Source organism: Amphiura filiformis, chromosome 13, assembly GCF_039555335.1.
Source record: "Amphiura filiformis chromosome 13, Afil_fr2py, whole genome shotgun sequence".
In the NCBI taxonomy this organism is placed as follows: domain Eukaryota; kingdom Metazoa; phylum Echinodermata; class Ophiuroidea; order Amphilepidida; family Amphiuridae; genus Amphiura; species Amphiura filiformis.
This window is the reverse complement of record NC_092640.1, coordinates 1,257,894-1,281,155: the sequence shown is the minus strand read 5'-3', so window position 1 is coordinate 1,281,155 and position 23,262 is coordinate 1,257,894. Positions and strand designations below refer to the sequence as shown.

General features: G+C 36.6%; 1 protein-coding gene and 1 long non-coding RNA gene across 2 annotated transcripts in view; both read right to left on the bottom strand.

The window, feature by feature from the left end:
- LOC140167873 (uncharacterized) overlaps window positions 1-23,262 on the bottom strand; it is a 120,507-nt gene that overhangs the window by 9,050 nt on the left and 88,195 nt on the right. The window lies entirely within an intron of this gene.
- On the bottom strand, window positions 17,874-23,127 carry LOC140167162 (uncharacterized). Its single transcript, XR_011860971.1, has 3 exons — window positions 22,991-23,127; window positions 21,151-21,329; window positions 17,874-18,254 (listed from the first exon to the last, which is right to left on the bottom strand). It is a non-coding gene; the product is annotated as an uncharacterized lncRNA (long non-coding RNA).

The window sequence follows — 23,262 nt, the reverse complement described above, 5'->3', positions numbered from 1 at the left end:
CATAATTGACACTAATTCGGCAGTTTTTTTTTATGATTTCTTCGGAAATACACCGATTTGGAACGCCAAATTTCAATATGTTTATGAGAAAAATATGAGCTTTCATCTGATACCAAAATCAGCATTTTGATGAGGTAAAATAGGGGATGAGATTTTCAATCAGGTTACCCACCTTTAACTTATATAAAAATAAACAAATAAACAAACAAAACAATTGATAAAGATAAAAAACAAATAAAAGTCAAAACAAACTTATAAACGAATAAAAAACAAATAAAACAAATATAAACAAATAAGTAAAACACTGCATTAATTTGCTTATTTGTTTATATTTGGTTTCTTTGTGTCTTTGTTTAAACAAATAATACACAAGTAAACAAACAAATAAAAACATATAAACAAATAAACAGAAATAAACAATTAACAAAAATAAACAAAAAATAAAAAAACATATGAATAAAATAATTAATAGAATCGGAAAACAAACAAACAAATAAATAAACAAATACACAAACCAAAACACGTTAGTTATAGGCCTAAAGGAGGATTTTGTAATCCTATCCTCTTTTTATGACATTTTTCACGGAAAAAAGCTTATTTCCAAACCAGAACGTAATTCAAACATACATAAAATTATGTAGCAAGAGCTTTCCCGTAGTATAAAATCTCAACTTTTTTCAGAAAAGTAGGGGATGAGGCTGTGGATCACGAAATGCCCCTTTAATATAGGCCTAGGCCTAACGGAAAATTAATTTGAATAAACAATTACGGCTAGTGGATAATATGACCAGTGGCATATATTTCTTTTTGACATTGGGGGATGGGGTTAGGCCCGGTAACTGAATTTCAAAAATAAAATAAAAATAGGCCTATAGGCCTACTATAAATTGAAGAAACCTCAAAAAAGAAAGCCAGAGGAGCCGTAAAACATATTTATTTATTTACTTATTCCCGCGTCCAAAATTGAGAATTGCAAAATATTTAATTAGGCCTATTTGATCTTAATTATTTTGACATTTTCTCAAAATGACATAGGCCTATATTAATTTGCTACTTCTTTTTTTACTTCTTGAACTGTGATAGGCCTACTGAAATCCCTGCATTTTAAATATCAATGTATAAGATCAACCATAAATCGCAATAATTATATATGCAGTGCCAAAATGTACCGTTGATATTGGGATGTGACCACTCGTAAAAATTTCAAAATAATGAAAATAATAAGTAATTAATTAATAATTAATGGGCCTAGGGGCCTACCTAATTAACAGTCACATCGTGCCTTTTTAAAAAAAATCTTAAAGGGCCTATATAAGCTAGGCATAGGCCTATAACCAACTCACGGCATTGTGATAGTTGATTACATAAAGCATTAATATTTCTATGGATAGGGGCCTATAGACCTATTTTGGTACAATTACCGAATAGGCCTATATTTTCTTTTATCATAAAAGTAGGCCTAACAGTTTATTTTTCATGATTTTAGCACACTTGTAGGCTACCGAGTTACACAAGTGATCTCAAGCACGGCAAATATACGTGCTCGCCTGGTCAATGCATCATGAATACACGCAAGTCTTGAACACAGACTATAGTACTCGCACATGCGCAAAGCGTGTGAGGATTTAGGGGAGTAGGTCGAGATTCAGTTTATTGCGGCGGCAACGGCTTGTTGTTGTCATGTCATCATCGCGAATTTGTTGCGCAAACAGCCCTGTGCCAAAAAAGTGCCATTTTTACACAGGGGTCCCCGCGCATTTGAAGCAGAAAAATTTTGCTGCCACCTAGAGAAGCCTACGTACGCATTGTTAGTGATTACGCGTACTATTATCAATATCAATATCAATATATTTTATTAACATTCACCAAACAAACTGGTATAGTTAATATTTACAAATACAAATATTTACAATTGAAATTGCAATATTAAAGTTACAAGTACAAATATTTACAATTATAGAAGAAATATAAATTAGTCTTAATAATAATAGACAATATTAAAGGGGGGTAACCCTATTGGTTTTGGATATGGATTGTCTTTAAAATTACATAATAATATCAAATATCTCTCCCTTTATGCTGCTTTGTGAAAAAACGAGAGCATTTTCAGCGTAAATGTGAACAAATAGCCAAATTTGCAATCCAATACCTTGTATACGTGAATTGCATTCTGGGTAGGCATGCAACAACAACAATTCCCGTTCGTATAACGAATGCTGACATGCTGCAATGCCCGGCCCGTATTGAACGGAAAATATTTGGTTTTTTTTTTTACCGTTTCAGAAAAAAAGGAAACAAAATATATTTCCCCTTGCAATATGTACATTTCAAATGAATATAAAAAAGTTTGGGTTAAAAATGGAGAGGAAAAAACCTTCCGATACCGGGTTTTGAACCGGGTACCTCTTGGGTAAAAGAACGGCGCGCTAGCCAATTGAGCTATTTCACCAACTGAAATAATCAAGGAATTGTTTTAATTATATACGGCGGACCGTCTCCTCAGCACTTAGCGTAGTTCGCTTTTTTTTCTTTTCTATGATCCGAAGTAATTTTTATTGTTTACAAACTGGTATACCTGTAAAAACCGCTGTGATTCATGATTTCTCCGGAAATACATCGACTTGGAGCGTCAAATTTCAGGATAGTAATGAGAAAAATAGTATCTATTATGTGATACCAAAACCTCATCAACAATGAAAAAAACCGGGGGATGATGCTGTCGATCGGGTTACGGACCTTTAATAGTGGCGCTCAAGTCCATGTTACATTGAGCCTATATAATGAAAATATGACAGGGGGTCGCTGCTCTAAGCCCAAATGGGAACTTTGTTATTATCTATAAGTCCATGTTCGTTCGTGAATCAAAAGCTGATTTGACGAATTTGGGTATTGGAGTAATACTGTCAAAATCACTTGCACTCATTATAAGTTTGAAAATGTCAGTGTCTACCATACCATCTATATCATACATTTCATGTATTGTAGATAATAAATCTTGGCGAGGGTTGGTATAGAAAGGACATATCATTACAAAATGAAATTCATCCTCCACCTTATTTAAATTACAAAGTGTACAAATTCTATTCTCTGGATTAATTTTTGGAGAGAAGTGACGCCCCTTTCGATCATGAGATTATGTGCGCTTATTCTTAATTTACAGAATGCAGCCCTGGAAGATCTTTTAGCGATAATAACATAATTTTCTGCACTGAAAGAATTTTTGAATGTACAATATGTTCTGAGTTTAGGACTAAAATTATTAATATGATTAACCCAAAGATTGTTATAGACGATTTGAAGTTTAGATACAATAATTTCATTAAAATTGGAAGCGGTGATCGTATTTGGTTTATCCCAAATGTCAATCCTATTGATAAGGCTAAATATATTTTTATACCTGTCGACCATGTGAAATTATTAGTACACACTAACTTTCTGTTATCTACAAGTGCTTGAATTACAAGAGAATCATTACCATTCATACATTTTTCGTTTAGCTTCCACCAGTATTTTACAGATAAAGAAAGCATAGTTGTGAGCAGTGGAAAACTACCTAATTCGCCTCTTACTGCATTGTTAGTGGATTTTTTATGAACTCCGAGTATAATTTTGCAAACCTTAATGTGAATAGATTCACTTGGAAGTTTATCACATGTTGTAAGAAAGTTTGAGTCGTTCAGTTTGTTTAACAAATATGGTGCCCAAACCTCACATCCATAGCTAAGGATTGGTTGGATGAGGGTCTGAAATAATTTCATGCTACATTTGTAGGAGTCACTTATAAAATTATCCCTAATTTTATAATATGCTTTCATTGCTTTGTCTTTAAGTCTAATCATTGCTTTTGTAAATGAACCAGATGGTACAAAAATGATACCCAAATAGCAATATTCATTAGTTATGTTGATGTTACAATTACCATAATTAAATTTACAACCTTTCAAAACATGACCACCTTTATTGAATATCATGACATTTGATTTGTCAATGTTAACTAACAGTTTCCACTTTCTGCAATAATTGTGCAATTTATCAAGGGCATGTTGAAGGCCATTTGCACTTTCAGATAAAATGATTAGATCATCAGCATACATGAGACAACTGAGAGGTGAGTTGTTAAGACTCACTGGAGCGCAATTAGCATCAAATATTTTTGGAAGATCGCTAAGAAAAATATTGAAGAAAATTGGGCTAAGGACACAGCCTTGTTTCACGCCGACTGTGGTGTTAAACGCATCAGTAAGTTTGTTGTCACATTTTACAGCGAAAGAAACAGATGTATACATGTTCTTAATTATTTGAAAAAAGTTGCTGCCAATACCCGTTTGGCTTAATTTATATAAAAGAGCATTTCGCCAGATGGTATCAAAGGCGGCAGAAAAATCAATAAAACATACATATAAATAAGATTTACTAGCACGATGAATATATTTATTAATAAGTGTTTTGAGAACTAAAATGTGGTCACTGGTTCGAGAGCCCTTTCTAAAACCAATTTGATTATGTGGAATTATAGTTTCCTTATCACAAAAGACATTTAAACGGTTATATAACACTAAACAAAATAATTTACATAAATTACTCGATACAGCGATTCCTCTGTAATTTTTGGCTGATTTTTGTCGCCTTTTTTGTGAATTACTGTTACTGTGCTAAGTCTCCAGGAAGAGGGGGAAATTTCCTTCCTAAAAATTGAATTAAAAAGTCAGGTTAAAGATGGTGCAAGAACTGATATACCCTCTTGTAACATTTCGTTATAAATACCGTCAACTCCAACTGCCTTTCCTTTTTTAGAGTTGAGATTGCTTCTTTGACTTCGTTGATGGTAATAATAGCATTAATGTTATTTACATCATTAGTAATAATAGAATCAATATTATTTACATCATTTTCATTAAAATTTGACACAAAATTATTTATATAATCTTCAAATAGTGTATCATTATGAGAAACATTTCTATTCATGAGAGTCAGAAAGTGTTCCCACCACTGTTTAGGTGTGATAGGATTCTGGGATGAAGACATTATGGTAGTGCATAAACCTTCATAAACTTTCCAAAATCCCAGCGGATCATTGGTTTCTAATTTGTCAAGCGTCCGAAAAATGTTATCTCTAAAAAGCGTCTTTTTAGAGTTCAAAAGTTTCTTATATTGTTTACATAATTTACGGTAATCATGCACTAAAAAAAGATTATGTGGCTGACGTTTAATAGAGCGAGATATCGATTTGATTTTACGATACATAGATTTACAATCTTGATCATACCACTTATTTTTGGAACGTTTTTTGCGGGTAGTAGGCCTACTCTTCTTCTTTAAACCCGCTTTAGTTCCGACACACTCAAGTAAATCATAAAAATCATCAATACAATTCTCAACTGAGTTTTCCGTCCCGTTTTCCGTGTTGGATGATTGTTCCAAATAAAAACGGTCAATTTTTTTTTTTTTTTTAGGCTGTTTCAAAGCCCAGCGCCATTGTTTACCTGATGTAATAGACCAGATAAAGTGATCCGGGGGATCATTAAGTATGCAAGTGTCATCATTAGCAAAAATGGTTTTATACTCGCACCAGCCTGTTTTTAAGGTGCATGAGATCATGCAATGGATGGAATAAGGAATCAGTTCATGGACTTTGAAATATTCAATATCGTTGAAAAGATCAGTATGGCATAACAAGTAATCAATTAAGCTAGGGTTACCCCAGTGATTATAACATGTATAGTTGCCACATAAATCTCCGAGTTTACGACCATTTACAATTCGGAGACCACTACCTTTACACATGTCTAAAAGAAGTTTACCATGTGTGTCGATCATTTTGGTATCCAAATTTCTTCTACAGATAGGTGTATCGATCGTATAATCGGAATGAACGTTTAAATATTTACAAGTATCATTTTCTACAAAATCAGGTTCAACACTAGTTCTAGCGTTAAAGTCACCCATTAGAACGCAATTGCCATGTTTAGAAAAATTAGTGATGTCTTTTTCAATTAATGTGAAAATGTCATCACTACGTAAATTATAACTTGAACCCGTAGGACTAATGTAGATGTTGCAAATATAAATATCATTTTGAAAAAAAAAAATTTCTTACATAATTTAAACCACATAAACTCTGAATGAGAAGGTTTGAGGAATTTAATTCCTTTAACTAAACTGAGACGGACACCGACAGCAAGGCCCCCAAAAGCATGAGGGGCTTTTAATGAACGAGGCCTATGATTTTGTTCGATGTGATATCCATCAAGATCAATTATGTCAGAAATCTCGCAGTGTGTCTCAGTTAAGCAAAAATATCTAAACTTTCAAGTAATCTTCGAACTGGATTGAAACCTAACTTAGATGTGCGAACATTAGCGATCCTTGAAAAAAGACCGTCGATGTTCCATGCACCTATTTTGAGCGACGATCTAGAAAATAGAGACATGATGAAATCTTAATTTTAAATTACCCTTGTATCTGTGTTTTACTCCAATATCTTGAGTGGAGGTTTAATACCTTTTCTATCTTACACCTTAGGTTGCTTGAGAACACTTTTGTACCTTCATCTGAAAGGTGATATCCATCAGTACCAAATAAGTGACGATGGGGATACCATTTCTGGAGAAGTTACCGTGGTCACAGAATGTAGTATTATCGTTCCCAGTTGAATTAATGAGTCCCTTCAGGATCGCGTTAACTATCTCGGTGGCGGTGTTTAATTCTTGGTTGTCAGTTCTTGATATTCCAAGTGATGTGATGAATTTAGTCTGCGGGTATTTTGAACTGTAATGATCTACTACAGAATGAAGGTACTGGGCGCACTCATTTGGACTTGGTGCATATTTTATGTCATTTGTTATCTCATGAATAACTATGCAATCGGGTGCAAATGACAGATGTTCAAGTTGATCGGCTGCTTCAACAATTGTGTAGGCCTTGAGCAATATCACCTGTGCGTCTGGAACCAACCGATTGGCTTCCACTGGTGCGAGGTGGGAGTTGCCGATTACTACCACTGTTGGTTTAGTAGAGGCCGGGTGATCATGTCTACGATGAAATGATCTCGTGCTGTTAGCACTGTTTGCTCCGGGAACTGTGTGATTGACATTTGATCGTCGCGGACGCGGAAGATTTGATTGTCGCGAGCGCGGAAGATATGATTGTCGCGGATGCGGGAGATTTTGGTTGATTTTACTAGTGGCATGCTGTTTCGCCGATGAACCGCGTGTCTTATCTATCTTCATTGGTGACGTTGGTGTAGAAGCACTCGTGGTCTTTGGTCTCCTAGTATCTTGCTGCTTCGGATGCGACAAATCCAGTTGTCTTGGTGTTCTCATCACTGATGTTCTTGGTCTTGGTGTGGTTGATGAGGGGTTGCCACCGCTACAGACAACTGAGGCATAGCTTGGAGCTTCTTTGGTTATCGGCTCAGTTGATGTCATTGTATGTACAGACGTAGAAGACTGTGATGAGTTGATGATGCTTGCCGTCCGACTGGGATGAAATCCTTAGTGCAGACGGATGTTTGGGTGCGGCGGGATTCGTACGCATCATCCTTTGCTTTGATGATTTCTGCGTTTGATTTGATCAGCTGTTCTTGTAATGCAGAAATTTGTTTATCTTTTCCAATGATAATGCTCTCATAGCGTTCTTGATCATGTTGGCTTAAAGAAAGTGAACGTTTCATTTCTGTTTTTTTAATTTCCCATTGCTGATGTCTGGCTTTCATTAACTGTTCTATGTCTGTGCGTAGTTTGTGAAGGCCTACCTTGAAACCAGATGAGGACTCCGAGTCTTGCTTCTTGATTTGGATTTGACATGCAGCCACCTCCTTTGTCAGTTCCTTGTTTTCCTTGGACAAACGAGAACACTCTTGCTTTGACAAATCAAGGTTACCTTGTAATATTTGGACTTTCAGGTCGTAATTCTCTTTCATTACACCGCACAGTTTATCTACCAGATTACCTTCCAAATCACGAACGGCTTGGATGCACGAACATGAATCATCAGAGTTATTAGCATTATGAATGGGCTTCCTTACAGGAGCAGGCAGGACTACGTTTGCAACTTGAGGAGTTGCAACTTGAGGAGTTGCAACAGCCAGAACATGATCCTCTTTATCAGGGTATGCAGGAGGAGCAACAGCCAGAACATGATCCTCTTTATCAGGACATGTATGCGGAGCAAGATCAGTAGATGAGAGTTCTTCGTCATGAACGGCTTGGATACACGAACATGAATCATCAGAGTTATTAGCATTATGAATGGACTTCCTTACAGGAGCAGGCAGGACTTGAGGAGTTGCAACAGCCAGAACATGATCCTCTTTATCAGGACATGTAGGCCTAGGCGGAGCAAGATCAGTAGATGAGAGTTCTTCGTCATGAACGGCTTGGGTACACGAACATGAATCATCAGAGTTATTAGCATTGTGAATGGGCTTCCTTACAGGAGCAGGCAGGACTGTGTTTGCAACTTGAGGAGTTGCAACAGCCAGAACATGATCCTCTTTATCAGGACATGTAGGCGGAGCAAGATCAGTAGGTGAGAGTTCTTCGTCATGACTAGTAGGGGCAAGTTCTATAAAGTATAAAGACTTTACACGCCTGCGACACTCAAATGTGACTCTCGTGCGTAGTCTCCTACACAACCAGTTAATTACGTGGTCCTGACACTCGTCCTGATACAGTCTGGCCCGCGCTCGAGACTAGGTATATGTGCCTCTTGCACTGTCCTCACATCGGTATAGGCCGTTTGCACGTTAATTGTTACAGGGAAGTGATTGTACGAGGTGTCTTATCTCATAATTATAATATCCAGTCTGGACTTACTTGAAAATGACTAAATTCGGGCGAGATTCAGGTTTCTGCAAAACAAGATGGCCGGTTTTTCACAGAAGAGCCGGAAGTGAGTGAAATTGGTGAGTAAATTGCCTCAAATCATGCTTCAAATGTATGGTTTGTGTATTTTGTTTATTTTTTCTAAAAGTAAATGACATTATTTTGCCTACTTGCTTTTGTCTGCCCATGAAAATGTCAGAAAACATGAAATTGTAAGGCAGTAAATTGGCGTCTGTGGAGGCACCGTAAAATTATACATACCGGTGTATGCAATGTAGGCCTATAATGGCAATAATAGGGTTTCTGTGCATGCACAAGAATCCCTTGTAAAGCTTATGAATATCATGTCTTTTTTAGTGTCTTCACAGCCGAGTATTAAATGAATAAGCCTATATTTTGGCCTACATGCAGTTTACCGTACGTTTTTGTTTTATTTGTTCAGGTAATGACAACCCAGCACCAGGGCCTGGCCTGGGCCTAGGCTAGTCCTAGCTCGTTCACGTAGCGGTTTCGTTGTCCCACTGGCCTACTTACAAACGTAGATTGCCTGGCGATCGGAATGTGTTATCGTCAGAGCACCTCGGACTAGCCTGGGCCTGGCTGAATAACCGTCCTGGCCAAGAAAGCCTATATTACTACATGTACTACTATACTGGGTTTCAAAGAAGAACGCATGAATATCACTCCCTTGCTCAGATTGACACGAGCGCCCTGTTAATGAGTGACATACGCAGAGCTTTGCGTGTCCTTCCAAGCCAAGGACGCTGGTCTGCGCCTACCAGCGTGACACGTCTTCTTCTTTTTTGATGTTACTCCGCGACCGCAATGATGCACCAGATTTGGAATCACGCGCAGAGGAAATAGGTAGTGCGCAATTAGATTATCTTAGTCGCTTGAGTTCCTTTCCTGCATGTAGTGCGTTGACATTATGCTTGTTTTAGAGTTTCTGTGTCTCCCGCTGTGTTTCATTTCAAACTGTGCTTGCGTTTATGTTTTTTGAACGCGTATAGCCATAGGTCAATACTTTCAATGTGAACCACAGAAATTTTAGAGAAGGAGAATCGGGACTCGATCGCCATCTTTATACAGACAGAGCAAAAATTGGTGGTATTCGGTTTCCCTCGTAATGCGCTCGAGGCATTTGTTGTCATGCAAGCGCGATATGGATGATAGGTGCATTTGAGAAACGCACTTGATGCGACCGGCACGTGAGTACCAAGACGCTTTAGATGAGATGCAAAATTGTTTTCATTCATCTCCGCGCATGGTCTGCAAGGACCCGAATACCCATAGACATACCACCTAGACCTATGACTGCCCATCCCTAATGGCAGTAGGTGAAGCCACGTAACCAAGGTGGTCGGATGCGGAGAAATAAGCGTTCATATCTGGAGAGAAAGACGCGCTCGTTTGCGTGATTGTTGCATATTATCACTCGCGTCAAATGTAACATGTCCCGTTGCCGCGAACATATCTGCTTGCTTGCAACCAGGTATGCGTACTTGTCAAAGTCGTTGCTAAGCAGTGTCGGCTTCACTATGTGAACCAAAGTCACAGGTCTAGGTACCGTACTTGTTTGTCTGGGCGAATACCCCCAATTTTTCTCCCCATAGCTGACGACGCGATTATATGTGGCGGTATAATAGGGGTCCTGGTTCTCCTTCTCTAATTCTGTGATGGCCAATTCCATGCCAAAAGTGCCTTTTGTAACGTCCGTAACAAATTTTGGAACATTATTGCTCAAAACAGGAGCATTTATTTCAAACTTGCTAATCATGCCTCCATAGATTGATGTCAGACCTACTTCAAGATAGTAAAGAAAAAAAAATCTGAGGAAGCACCTTGACAGTTTTTTTTTTCATAATGTAAAACGTTACGGACGTTACATTTGAGATAAAATGTAACGTCCGTAACACTCTATCAACAGTGTAGGACGATACAGGAGTATTAATTTCAAACTTGCTTTTCATGTTTATACATAGAATGGAGTAAAAAAATAAAACACAGAACTGAATGGAGATTTAAGGATATGTACCATCTGTCAAAATGGCAGGCACTTTCGCGTAACGTCCGTAACGCTCGTTTCTAATTTCTGTAGCTAATTAACTAAGAAAGCCAAAACAAAATTGCTTCATTATATTGAACATTAGAGTGTGTACTAGTAGCATACTAAGAATTAAAGTGTTATCCTAACAGCAAACATGTGTGCTATTCACTTAAAAGTTGCCAGTTGCATGTATCTGTAACGTCCGTAACGGTGGAATTGGCCTGATGTGAACTAAGGACCGTCGATGTTAGGATTTAAAAAAATCAATATATTGGTCACTCATTATCGATAATAATCGATAAAGCGATTTCCTCCCAATTTTAGTGACCTGAAAATTCAAGTCACTAAGCTTCTAAAATTTGTATTAGGCATATGGAAATGTATTAGAAACTTTTAATAGTGGTGAGGTAAAATAACACTTATTGATTCTAGAAGTTTTTACATTTCAAAACACGTCTGTACTGACATAATTGCGGCAGTTAACACACTGCTTACGCCCGATTTTTGGATTTTTTTTTTATTATCGGCAACTCCGATATATCGATTTTCTTCCGAAAGTGATATCGGCGATATTGATATTATTGGATAGCCGATTTTTTGATTATTATCGATTCATCGACGGTCCTTAATTGTGAACTTAGTTTGCTTGAGACGACTAGCTTCGGCCTTCGCATCATTTGAGTTTGAATTTGCTCATCAAAATAAACACCGACCGATATATGCATGGCGAGTTTAGAGTCCCAAGCTGTCAAAATGCAGAATAAATAGCATGTGGCCAATTCCATGCCAAAAGTGCCTTTTGTAACGTCCGTAACAAAATTTTGGAACATTATTATTAGTTTCAAACTTGCTAATCATGCCTCCATAGATTGATGTCAGACCTACTGTACTTCAAGATATTAAAGAAAAAAATCTGAGGAAGCACCTCGACAGTTTTTTTTTTCATTATAAAGAAACATTACGGACGTTACATTTGAGATAAAATGTAACGTCCGTAACACTAAATCAACAGTGTAGGACGATACAGGAGTATTAATTTCAAACTTGCTTTTCATGTTTACATAGAATGGAGTCAGGGCTTGCTCAATATAGTAATCAGAAAAAAATAAAACACAGAACTGAATGGAGATTTAAGGATATGTACCATCTGTCAAAAAAGCAGGCACTTTCACGTAACGTCCGTAACGCTCATTTCTAATTCATGTAGCTAATTACTAAGAAAGTCAAAACAAAACTGCTTCATTGTATTGAACATTAGAGTGTAGCATACTAAGAAATAAAGTGTTACCCTAACAGCAAACATGTGTGCTATTTACTAAAAGTTGCATGTATCTGTAACGTCCGTAACGGAGGAATTGGCCTTAAGGCCGTATAAAATTGGTTCTTGTCCGTCCGTCCCCTACCCCAATTTCTGGGATTTGTCCGATTTTTTAAAATAGATTTTTCAAATTATTTTAGACTTCGGAATGATTTATGAAATCTTCTTACATATAAATAAGTTTATTAGCGAACAAGGATTTTTGTGGTACTCTAGGGGGTTTATCCCTCAGAATTTCAAAAAAAAAAAAAAAAAAGGCCTCATCGTTTCCTCAAGACTGAAAACTACTGACAATGCTAATTTTACATTGAAAGAAAACCCCTCCCTCCCTCCTGTGCGATTGCATCAAAATTCAAATTTATAGATGAACTGATGATGTCATTGACATGTCAGGTGAAATGGTACGGTACTTTCAGTTCGCTAAATGATTTCGTAATTATTAACTGATCATATGCTTGTATTGTTTGCAGATGATGGAATATCAATGTGTTTTGGATTGATTTGATTTCTATGAAGAATCTGTGAAGACACAGTGGATGGTAAGTAGATCCATGAATGCCAACAGCAACTTACCCATGGAGACAACAATCGAGAAATCAGAACATTATTATTATTATTATTATTATTATTATTATTATTATATGTGTACAAATGGTGAAATCAAGAATATGAATAATGTTAGAAAATTGGGATTAAAATCTCTTGTAAAATTATAATTTCTTTTCAGTATCAGATTCATTTAATAAATCCTAGAACAAACTTTCTTCTTGTAAGTGTTGTAGCTAGTTTTGTAGTGTGAGGGGCAAAACCAAATATTCACCCATTTGTCTATTTTGTGTCCCATTGTGCGGGGGGAGGGCAAGACAAATTTCATCCCCATTTGTAAATTTGTGTCACATTTTACACTTTACTCTTCGCTGTCCACATTTTATACCTGAAAAGGTTTGGGAGGGGGCACTCTGTCTCTCCTGGCTATGCCAATACTTAATTAAAATAAATTGGGATCTTTTAAAGGTAAGAGACTTCAGTGAACTGATCGGTTATCTATATAAATAAAAGGAAGTCGCTAAATATTTTAAAGTTTTAGGGGGCTGAGCTTTCGATCCTAGCAGGATCTTTATCTCTGCCTTTGATAAAGATCCTGCTAGGATCGAAAGCTCAGCCCCCTAAAACTTTGAAATTTTACTTAACAGGCTATTTTTGTGGATAAGCAGTTTACAACAGCTCACTTTTTAACGGTTATATTTTAAGAAGTCTCACAGCAAAGTTAAGTGAAGGGTGAGAAAAACTTCACATGGTAATTTCATGAAGTTAATTCATCGCATGAAATTTGTGTTGTTACATTTCATCCATGCAAATTGCATGCAATAGCTTAGCTGAGACCTATTTTTAAAAATATCAAAATGTTTTCTGTTTAATTCACTTTTTAATATATTCTTATTATTTCTTTCTGTTTTACAGGAAATGTACAGCCACCATGGTTTCAGGAAAAGCAACACAATTTGTGACTCAAGAGACTGAGCATATTCTTTCTTGTTGATAAATGCAATCTACTAGTACTACATGTTTGCTACAAAATTCTTTAATGACACTATAAATTAGTTTTGGTTAAAGCACAATCTTTCAACAAAAATCAGTAAGGATTTGATGAATCTCTAAATTAGGAAGTAAATGGCATTTTATCTGACTTAAGATGGACTAATAACCTACAAATGTTATAAATTTTACAATATTGTAATGTATGAATACACCAGGTAAGTGCAATAATAACAATAGTCCATGGTTACATTCAAAAAGCTGGGTGGAATATTTTATAATAATTATAATATTCTTGCAGATGTTTAAACCTGGTCATGGTACCTCCTCAACCATCCTGCCTGGCTTCATCTGTTTTCCTTTAAATTTTTTTGTTTGTATTATATTGAATATAAAATTGGAAAAGCAGATCACCCATAGAGGCTACATCAAGATGATGTGAAGGTCAGGAGGTGTCATAAAATAGACTGGTCACTACTCACTAACATATTTGAGACCCTTGTAAAATAGAGGATAGGCAGGTCCAATATACATCTGCAGTATCCACCAAGCAGTGGCGGCACCAGGAATGTTTTTTCATTTTCATGGGGGTGGGGGGAAAAGTAAATTTCAGGAGGGGCAAAATCAACAGATTTTGCACAAAATTGCCACAGAAAGTTGAAATGTGTGCGATTTGAGGTTTTTGTCTCAAAAGTGGTGGGACAGATTTTTTAGTTCATCTCAACTCAAGTTGAAATTTCGGTGACTGCAGTATCGAATTGTGCGAGTAACATTCATCGCAAAGAGCGTACACGCATAAGCGCATAAGTGCGGTTTGTCCACACGCTATGCGTCTCAACTCATGAAAAATCATTGACGCCATCGTCAATGCTCTACACCGAACTTGAAAGTCAGGAAATTGAAACCAGTGAAAGTTGAACATGTTGAAGTGAAGCAATGTATATACATGCAATGCATGCAAAAGCTTTACATTCAGTGTTTATTTTATTGAAAATAAATGGCTTTCAGAAATTGACAGTGAAATACTAAAAAAAATAATAACACTTACTCAAACTGATCAATTTTTATATTTTATTTGTATTTTTATTCAAAAGCAATTGTATAAATAATATTCTGATACATTTGAGTAAATAATATAAACTCGACACAAAATCTACACAATGTAGAGAATTTTATTTGCAAAAATCAGTAAACGGCAGCTATTATAAAAGCACCCAAAAACACCCAATTTTTCAAAATTGCTGCCCTTGGTCGTAGGAAGTTGATCTTTGACTTCCATTGCACATAACAAGTAAACAGTTAAGAAAGCAAGTTCTATATCATTTTTTGATATTTATGTCAAGATGAGCAATTTGACACCATTTTTGCTAAAATCAGAGTCAGTTGAAATGTTTACCCCTACAACCAAAAGTGATATTTTGCCTATAAAATTTTGTTTTTGTAGGATATGCTATGTTACGATAGGTAATTTTTTAATCCTTGTGATCAGATGAGTAATTTGGAATATCTGTCAATAAAATCAGCAATTGTTATTAATTACCACTGTATGACCTTTTGTGACCTCTGGAGGACACCAAGGGTCAAATCAAAATAGTTCCACATCTTACATGTAAAATCAACATTGGACCTTGTACTTCGGGGTGCACCACTCAGTCCGACACGACACTAGCCCGACTACACAAATTCCCTGTACTTAAGGGTGCATATGTCTGAAAATAAAAACCGCTGCAACAGTCCGACACCATGCTAGTCCAAAACTGAAAACCATAGCACTAGTCCGCAACTGTGAACCACAGCACAAGTCTGAATCCGAAAAAACACTGCGCTAGTCATAATCTTCAGATTCGGACTAGCGCAGTGTTTTTCAGTTTCACACTAGCCCAATGGTTTCAGTTTCGGACCTATAGGGAATTTGTGTAGTCGGACTAGCGCAGTGTCGGAATGAAGGAGTGTTTTCCAGACTCGGACTAGCGGTAGCGGCATGTCGGACTGAAAAAAGATTCGGACTAGCACAGGGACAGACTTAGGTTTCAGTTTTCTACTGGCCCTCCGGGCCAGTGAAATGGCAAATCTAGTGGCCCTGCAATAAATTTACTGGCCCAGCTTTTTCAATTATGTTCTATTGCAAAAAAACACAACTTTTTTGTCGGTGCTTTTGGGGAAAATCTATATCAAAAAATATCAAAAAATCAAAATTATTTGATATTCCTCGTTTTCAAAATACAATTCGATATGTCTGATGTGCTCTCAGGTCCCACAAAAAACATCATGTGGAAACATCACTATCCAAGCCCTTAAAGTCAAGCAAACCTTAACATTTTAATTTGTTTTGTACTGAAAGTACTCAATGTAGAGAGTGTAGTCACTAACACAAGTTAGTAGTAACACAGTCAGTAGTCCTGTCTTTTTTAGTTCCAAAAGTTTCAAACTAGGCAGTATTTGCAGTATCGCTATCATCATCAGATATAATTATGTAGCGCATGGAAGTAAAGTAGTACATAGGCCTACTATCGTCGTAAAAGCGGCCGTATATTTCCAACTTGCTTGCAACGCAAGAATAAGAATATTTATACAAAAAAAATCATTGAATAAAGATATAAATTTCAAGTAACAGGCAGAGCAGATAACTGTAAATATGACCATCACCGATATCTGTATAAGTGTTATATCAGGCTCAAAAATCTAGTGGCCCGCCGGGCCAGCATTGTTGGAAGTTTACTGGCCCAACGCAAAATCCACTGGCCCCGGGCCACCGGGCCACTGCTTAAATCCGTCCCTGGACTAGCAGCATGATGGACGGGTACAGTGTATTTCAGATTCGGACTAGCGGCGTGTCGTGCTAGCGCTCTGTACTCTATATTTAATGTGGAAAATTTTTCAGTGCTTTAGCTAAGCAGCTGTACTATACTGTATGTACTCCCAGATCCACACGCCAAGGCTACTAATCACTACAAGTACGACTAAGTTTATTAACATCCAAAATGTTGCTAGTTAGTGAAGGTTTATGGTGAAAGTTTACGCAATAAATAAAATGATTACCAAAACGTGCTTATGATTTGAAACTTTGCATTACATTTAGTGTACTCTAGATTTTTTTGATAACATAGCAGTATGGGCTGTCCAATAATTATGATCCCCCTCCCGGACAATTTGATGTACCTTTCAACAAGATCGAATGATTTTTAAAGTTTGATAGTTTATTTATGATTTTATGTGCATTCTGACTATAGCAAGATAGTACTTAGAATTTTTAAAGAAAAATACCCAATTTAAAAGTTGCACTTTACAGCGATCAATGGTTATTATGCAAGCATATTGTGGCATGTAAAACCCTGTCGTTGTCTTCTGTGATTTCAAATTGAAACAATCGACTGTAACTTGTGGGCATTTTTCTTTAAAAAAACACTTCTTGGCTGTTGCCAATACTGATTGACATGATTGGATGTATGTGTATCAAAATACACGTAAACAAACCATCATTCTTTATGTCAAATCATTGTGAACACGATTATTAGTTCTGAAGCTACAGGCGTTATAACAGTTGCATAGGCTTTGTATAAGTTCACTTTCTACATAAAATAACTACAAGAAACCTGTTTACTAATGCATTGACTTGCAACATTTATTCAGTTATATTGATATAGTTTAGATTAGAACATCACTTCTAAGTTGAGTGTTCCCCAGGTGCATGTGTCATTTTAACCAAGATTTTAAAAATCTTCCACAGTGGGAGCATGTTCTTGAAGTGGAATTGACTATATTTGAAGACCGATTTAAAAAGACTAGTTTGACATCCTGTCAACAAGACCGAGTTTGTACTGTGCAGGTCCGCAACCAATCATACCTCGCCTTTGCCCTGAAGTGGGATGCAAACCAGTCTTTTTAATTCGGTCTTCAATTATAGTGTTAATTATTTTGAAATCCATACTCTCCCTGTATATGACTTATAAATCTGTAATGTTCCACAACTGGAGTGGGTATTAAAAGTAATTCATACACTCCTATATCAAAGCAGTCAATCAGAAAAGCTGTTAGAAAAGTACGAAACATGCATTGATTGTGAGATAGTGCACTGCGCGGCATACTACGCGCAGTGTTTCGCTTATGCGTCAAGGCTGCGTAGGATTGATTCATTTTTCGGCGGGTTGATGCATTTATATTTGGTTCTTTTTCCAACATTTTTAGTGATAATTTGTTATATAAAAAAAGGAAAAATCATGTGGTTTTTTTCTTCTCGTGTATTAAATAGATTAATAAACTTGTATATATACTGCCAAAGGTCCATGGTTCAGCTATGGTGCAGTAACGGTTCTAGTTTAGTTTGTTGCTGGTATACATGCATCAAAAGTCTCCTGCACATAGTAAAAGTCCATCTGATGTTGAAAACGATGCCGCACAGTGCAACAATAATACCTCTAGGGCATATGATGGTGCTTTCACTTAAGGGGCTGGTACCACCGGGGTACCACATACAAATAGAAGAACTTATGCTGACCATTCAATCAGAATCTGGGTGGATCTGTGAGCTCTGAAAAACAAAGAGAGAGAGAGAGAAAATTTTAATATGTTTTACATAACACATACAAAGAATTTATGGGCATTTTAAGGGGGTAATACACCCCTGTAGTAAATTTGTGACTAGTTTTGCATTTTTCTCAAAAAATAATAACACACCTTTACAAGGAATCCAATTACTACACTGAAATTTCAGTGACCCTAGACAAGCGGTTCAGTATATATGATAGGAAATGAGGTACATCCTAGCGGTACCTTACTTCTTATCATAAATAACAAACCGCTTGTCTTGGGTCACTGAAATTCCAGTGTATTAATTGGATTCCTTACCCTATAATAAATTTTTTTATTAGTTTTTGAGAAAAATGCAAAAATTGACACAAATTTACCACCTAGTACCCCTTTAAGTAGGGATGACCAATGAACCATCAACTTGATTAGAACGCTCCCATAGACATGCAGGGAGCTCAATTGTGCACTGCTTGCACAGCCATTTCTAAATTGATCTCATTCTTTTATTTTTCAATATTTTTCTGTAAAAATTGGAGAAGTGACTGCCAATTATATTTTGTAACTATCTTGCAAATGACAGCAACACAACTGATTTCATTTTCCTGTAAGTGCGAGTCAAAATTGGTCCATCGCCACAGTGCGTTTAATTGCCAGTGGCTGAGTTCAGCACTGCTCAAGAATGGCACAAAATATTCATGTCAATAATTTCAGGTGAAAAACGTGGCCTACTGAGCTGTAATTTGGCAGAGTTGTCAGTAATACCTCTATCATACCCTCTGTAAAAAGGGAAAAAAATGAACAAGTAGATCTCGAGTTACAAATTAAATCACCAACTTCCCTTTGGAATTTTCATACTCCTTTCGAATCATGTTAAGAAGACACCTTTCTGAACATAAATGTGAAGTTTCGTGCTCATTCGATGTATTTTTCACCTGATTTCAACCCGAAACGTTTTCTTATATTTAGGCCTATACCATCTACAACTTGCTGGTGGCTATACCTTGTTTAGAACTTTCAAAAGAAGTACCTGAATGTGCAACCATAACTGTTTCAAAATAGCCCTTGAAAGTCATGCAGGTGACTCCGGGTCATGCATTGAATTGGTTTGAATGAAGAATACTACCGGAACCAGCACCTTTTGTTAGAAGTCACACATGAGCATGATGAGTGAAGTGGATAACCTCTATTGTTGTGAATGAGTCAATGACCTTCAATGACAATTAAGATTTTGTTTGCATAACCTACTAATTGGTCATATTAAACCCAATAACACTGTACTTAGTGCAATTTTGATTTTGTGCCATATCGGCCATCTTGGATGATTTTTGCCAAATGTTCTCTAAATGCATGATTTCAATGCCTCGGTTTGAAAAAATAATTTATGCCATTGACTAGTAAAGTGCCATTTTATAATAAACCCCTTTGATACTTTCACAATATGCTTGTTTCATGTTTGCATATATGTTAAAATAAAGAAATATATAAAGGTAAATAATATGCTTATGCCAATTTTGCTCCCAATTGCTATTTTTGGACCTTGTCATTTTATTTCGCTCCAATGACCGGTCAGAATGGGAAACTTTGAAAATTCATAATTCGAAAAGTTTTTGACCGATTTTGACCATTTAACCACCAAAATACTTCTGTTGATGAGTTCTATCCAGAAAACAATCTTTTGTAGCAATAGGGGCAACATGAAATTTTGATGGTTATCCCTACTTTAAGTGTTTTCAATATTTAATAATTGGCACACACACCCTCATTAAGGTCATTGGTCATGTACAAACATATCATGTAGACAATATGGACTATAAACATGATAAAAAACTGCTTAAAATCACAACTAGCTTACAAAACTTTATACTCTATATAATGTACACCAATATTTTACATTTTTATGCATAATTGACATCCGGAGGATGGGTTGGTACCAGTTGTGGTTGCAGTGTGGTAAATAAGCAAATGGCCCGGGCAAATGGGCCCTTGTTCTTGAATCTTTGGGCCCTCATAAATCAGGCGGGCCCGCAAGGCAAATTTTCATCGGGCCCGCATTGATTTTAATGGGCTACGGGCTTTACATGTACCACGCTGTGTGGTTGTAGCACTAACCTCTCGATCACCACCATGGCCTGGGTTTATTCCTGCACTGAGTGCTGAAAGTGAGCATGGTAAATTGGTAATCGATCCATGACCATTCCTCCAAGGTTCTTCCCAAGGTACTCCAGTATTCTTTGTAGTTTGTACATTCTAAAAACTTCCTCAGTGGTGGTACAAAATTTGCATGGGCTTCCCCAGTCACACCCAAAAATCACAGAAAATTACACTATTTTTGAGAAAAAATTGGCAATTTTGCAAATTCCCCCAATTTTGGAAATGATTTTAAGCTATTTTAGGCTAATGAAATGAAATGATTAATTTATCCCATCACATTTTTTCCCGTAAAATATGAGGTCATGATTTCATTATTCTGGAAAATTTCATTATTGTCAAAACTTTCATTTCAAAACAGTTAACGCTGAGATCATCATTACAAACATTTTGCAACAGATTGAGAAAAGATTTGAATTTGTTTTTATTAAAATGAAAAGAAATTTCCAATCACTAGAAACATGATGAGGTAATCCTTAAATTTCCATTTTCTAAAAAAAATGCTGATTATGATCAGCAGGGGATGTCAAACATTTTGTCTTTTTTTTTTGAGAGTATCAATTTTGATTATTTCCATCTCAATTTTCAGATAATTGACTTTTTTATGAAAATAATGAAAGTTTTGGTCAAATTGAAAAGGTGACGGGGGCGAGTGACGGAAAACTAATAATTTCACTACATAAGCCTTGTGATCATGCACTCCAAAGACCAAGACCTGGGAAAAATAGAAAAAATTAAGTTTACGATACCTTTCATTCTTGCTCTGCTTCTGTGAGTGGGTTTTGAAAAGGAGTCATCAGCCATGGTTTCAAAGCGTAGCCAGAATCTTTGTATGTATCCATTCTCAAATGCTAAGAGAGTGTGCTGCTTGTCCATTGTGCCATGCCACATTGAGGATTGCAGACAAGTTGAACATTGAGACATTTTCCTGTATTTGTAAAAATTAGCGAAGATTGAAAATTAATTTATCTTTGAAATGTAATGAACATGTGTACTAGCCTACCAGGTATTTTATAAGGCTGGGAGTAATACCGGAAAGGGAAATTGAGTTCTGCTCGAGATATGTAATGCCCAGGTACAAAAATGAGCTGCTTGACCCACTGCTCAATACCTGAAGGCCATTATTTAACAATTCATAACCTCATGAATAAACGCGACACAATCCAATCATTTTTGTTTATTTGTAAAAAAGCAGAGCACGGTTACTAATATTCAACAGTGGACCTCCACACCATCAGCGTAAATACTGTATTAGTAACCTCTGCACATGACGTCAAATATTCTCTCTGCTTGCGCGTGCTGGCCACCAAATTTGTATTTCGCGCTACCATATTTGCACAGATTGTGAATCACAAAATCTGTTATTGGTCGTCCTGTTTTAGCCTGTTCAATTTTTGTAAAGGCAAAATGTAACAAGCGCGACAGAATCTTGGAAGGTGCGGATTGAACATGTTGAAGGGCCCATATTGTATTCAAATTTGACATTTTTAAAAGTACTTCTTGGCCAAGATTGCACACTATATGAACGCTAGTGGCTCTGTGATACAAAATGTATACACACGCACATATAAACGTAGTAGAAGAAAGCATATCAAGGCATTTTAATAGCCAGATGAGTGTCTTTAAGGCGTCCAAAATGGTCAAAAATACCTCGGTTAAAAAAAGGCAAAATGTTTGGATTTTTCACAATGGCAATGTCCTCCAAATAACCGATGCAGTTTATTATTAAAGTAAGTGTGCAGAGCATGTTAAAATTTTGATCATAAGTGTAAAGAAGGTGCGCGAAGTGCTCAAAAATTTAGAATCGTATAACTAATGATTGTGCGTACATTTTGATCGTAAGTTATCAAGAATGCGTGCACAGCGCTCGAAAATTTAGGGTCACCAGCCCTTAATAATTTTATAACCCCCTAATTTTGGTGTAAAAAAATTATAACCCCTCCCTGCCCCCTATTTTTGGTCTATGGCCTCACCAAGTATATTCTAGGTAACCTAGGCAAACCTTAGTTAACACATTTTATACTAGTCAGCGAATTCGCCGAGACCGGGGCCCCAACACAACGCATATTTACATAGAAATTTGAATTTTTTTCGAGAATAGGTGGGTGAAGGAAACCTACATAAATATGTTTTCTATACTTCACTTGACCCAAATATATGATTTTTTATGGTGATAATCAAGTCGCACATGGAATTTTAGAGGATTTTGATAGCAGTTCCATTAAAAAAGCTGCCATCGCCATGAGACTAAGATCTAGAAACACCCCCGAAATGCCGTTTTGGGGAATTTTGCTAGCTGAATCTTTTTGATGAAAGTCAATCTTTGACAAGATGTAACTTTGCTACGGAAAGTGCTATGAAAAAAAGGTTTTCAGTTTTGGCTTAGTTTACTCAGTCAAGGGCTTTAATTTGATATATAAAACGATGCAATTTGATGGCAAATTTGAATTCACCTAGGATACCTATATATTCATGACCCACCCTCTTCTGAAGAAAATGACAGTCCCTGCGTAATAACAGATTTAAGCTTACTTGGCAATGGCCAATGCCACTTAAATATTACTAAAATCTACTGGTTAAATTTAGTACCTTTCATGTTGGTGACGGATGTAGATTTGCATGAGCGACACCAACTCCAAGCCAAGTCTGCTGTATACTGTTAGCATCTGCAGTCAATGTGATGAGCATTGATTCCTCCGGACCCAGTCATGCCAGTTAATGATGGATTACATCAATGCATTGCTGCACCGTTGACGTTGATATAAAATTGGACGGATTGAGTGTGATACCTGAATTTATCGGTCGAGCTAGAGTTTTCAAATATCATGCGAGACGAAGTCGAGCGTGATATTTGAAAACTC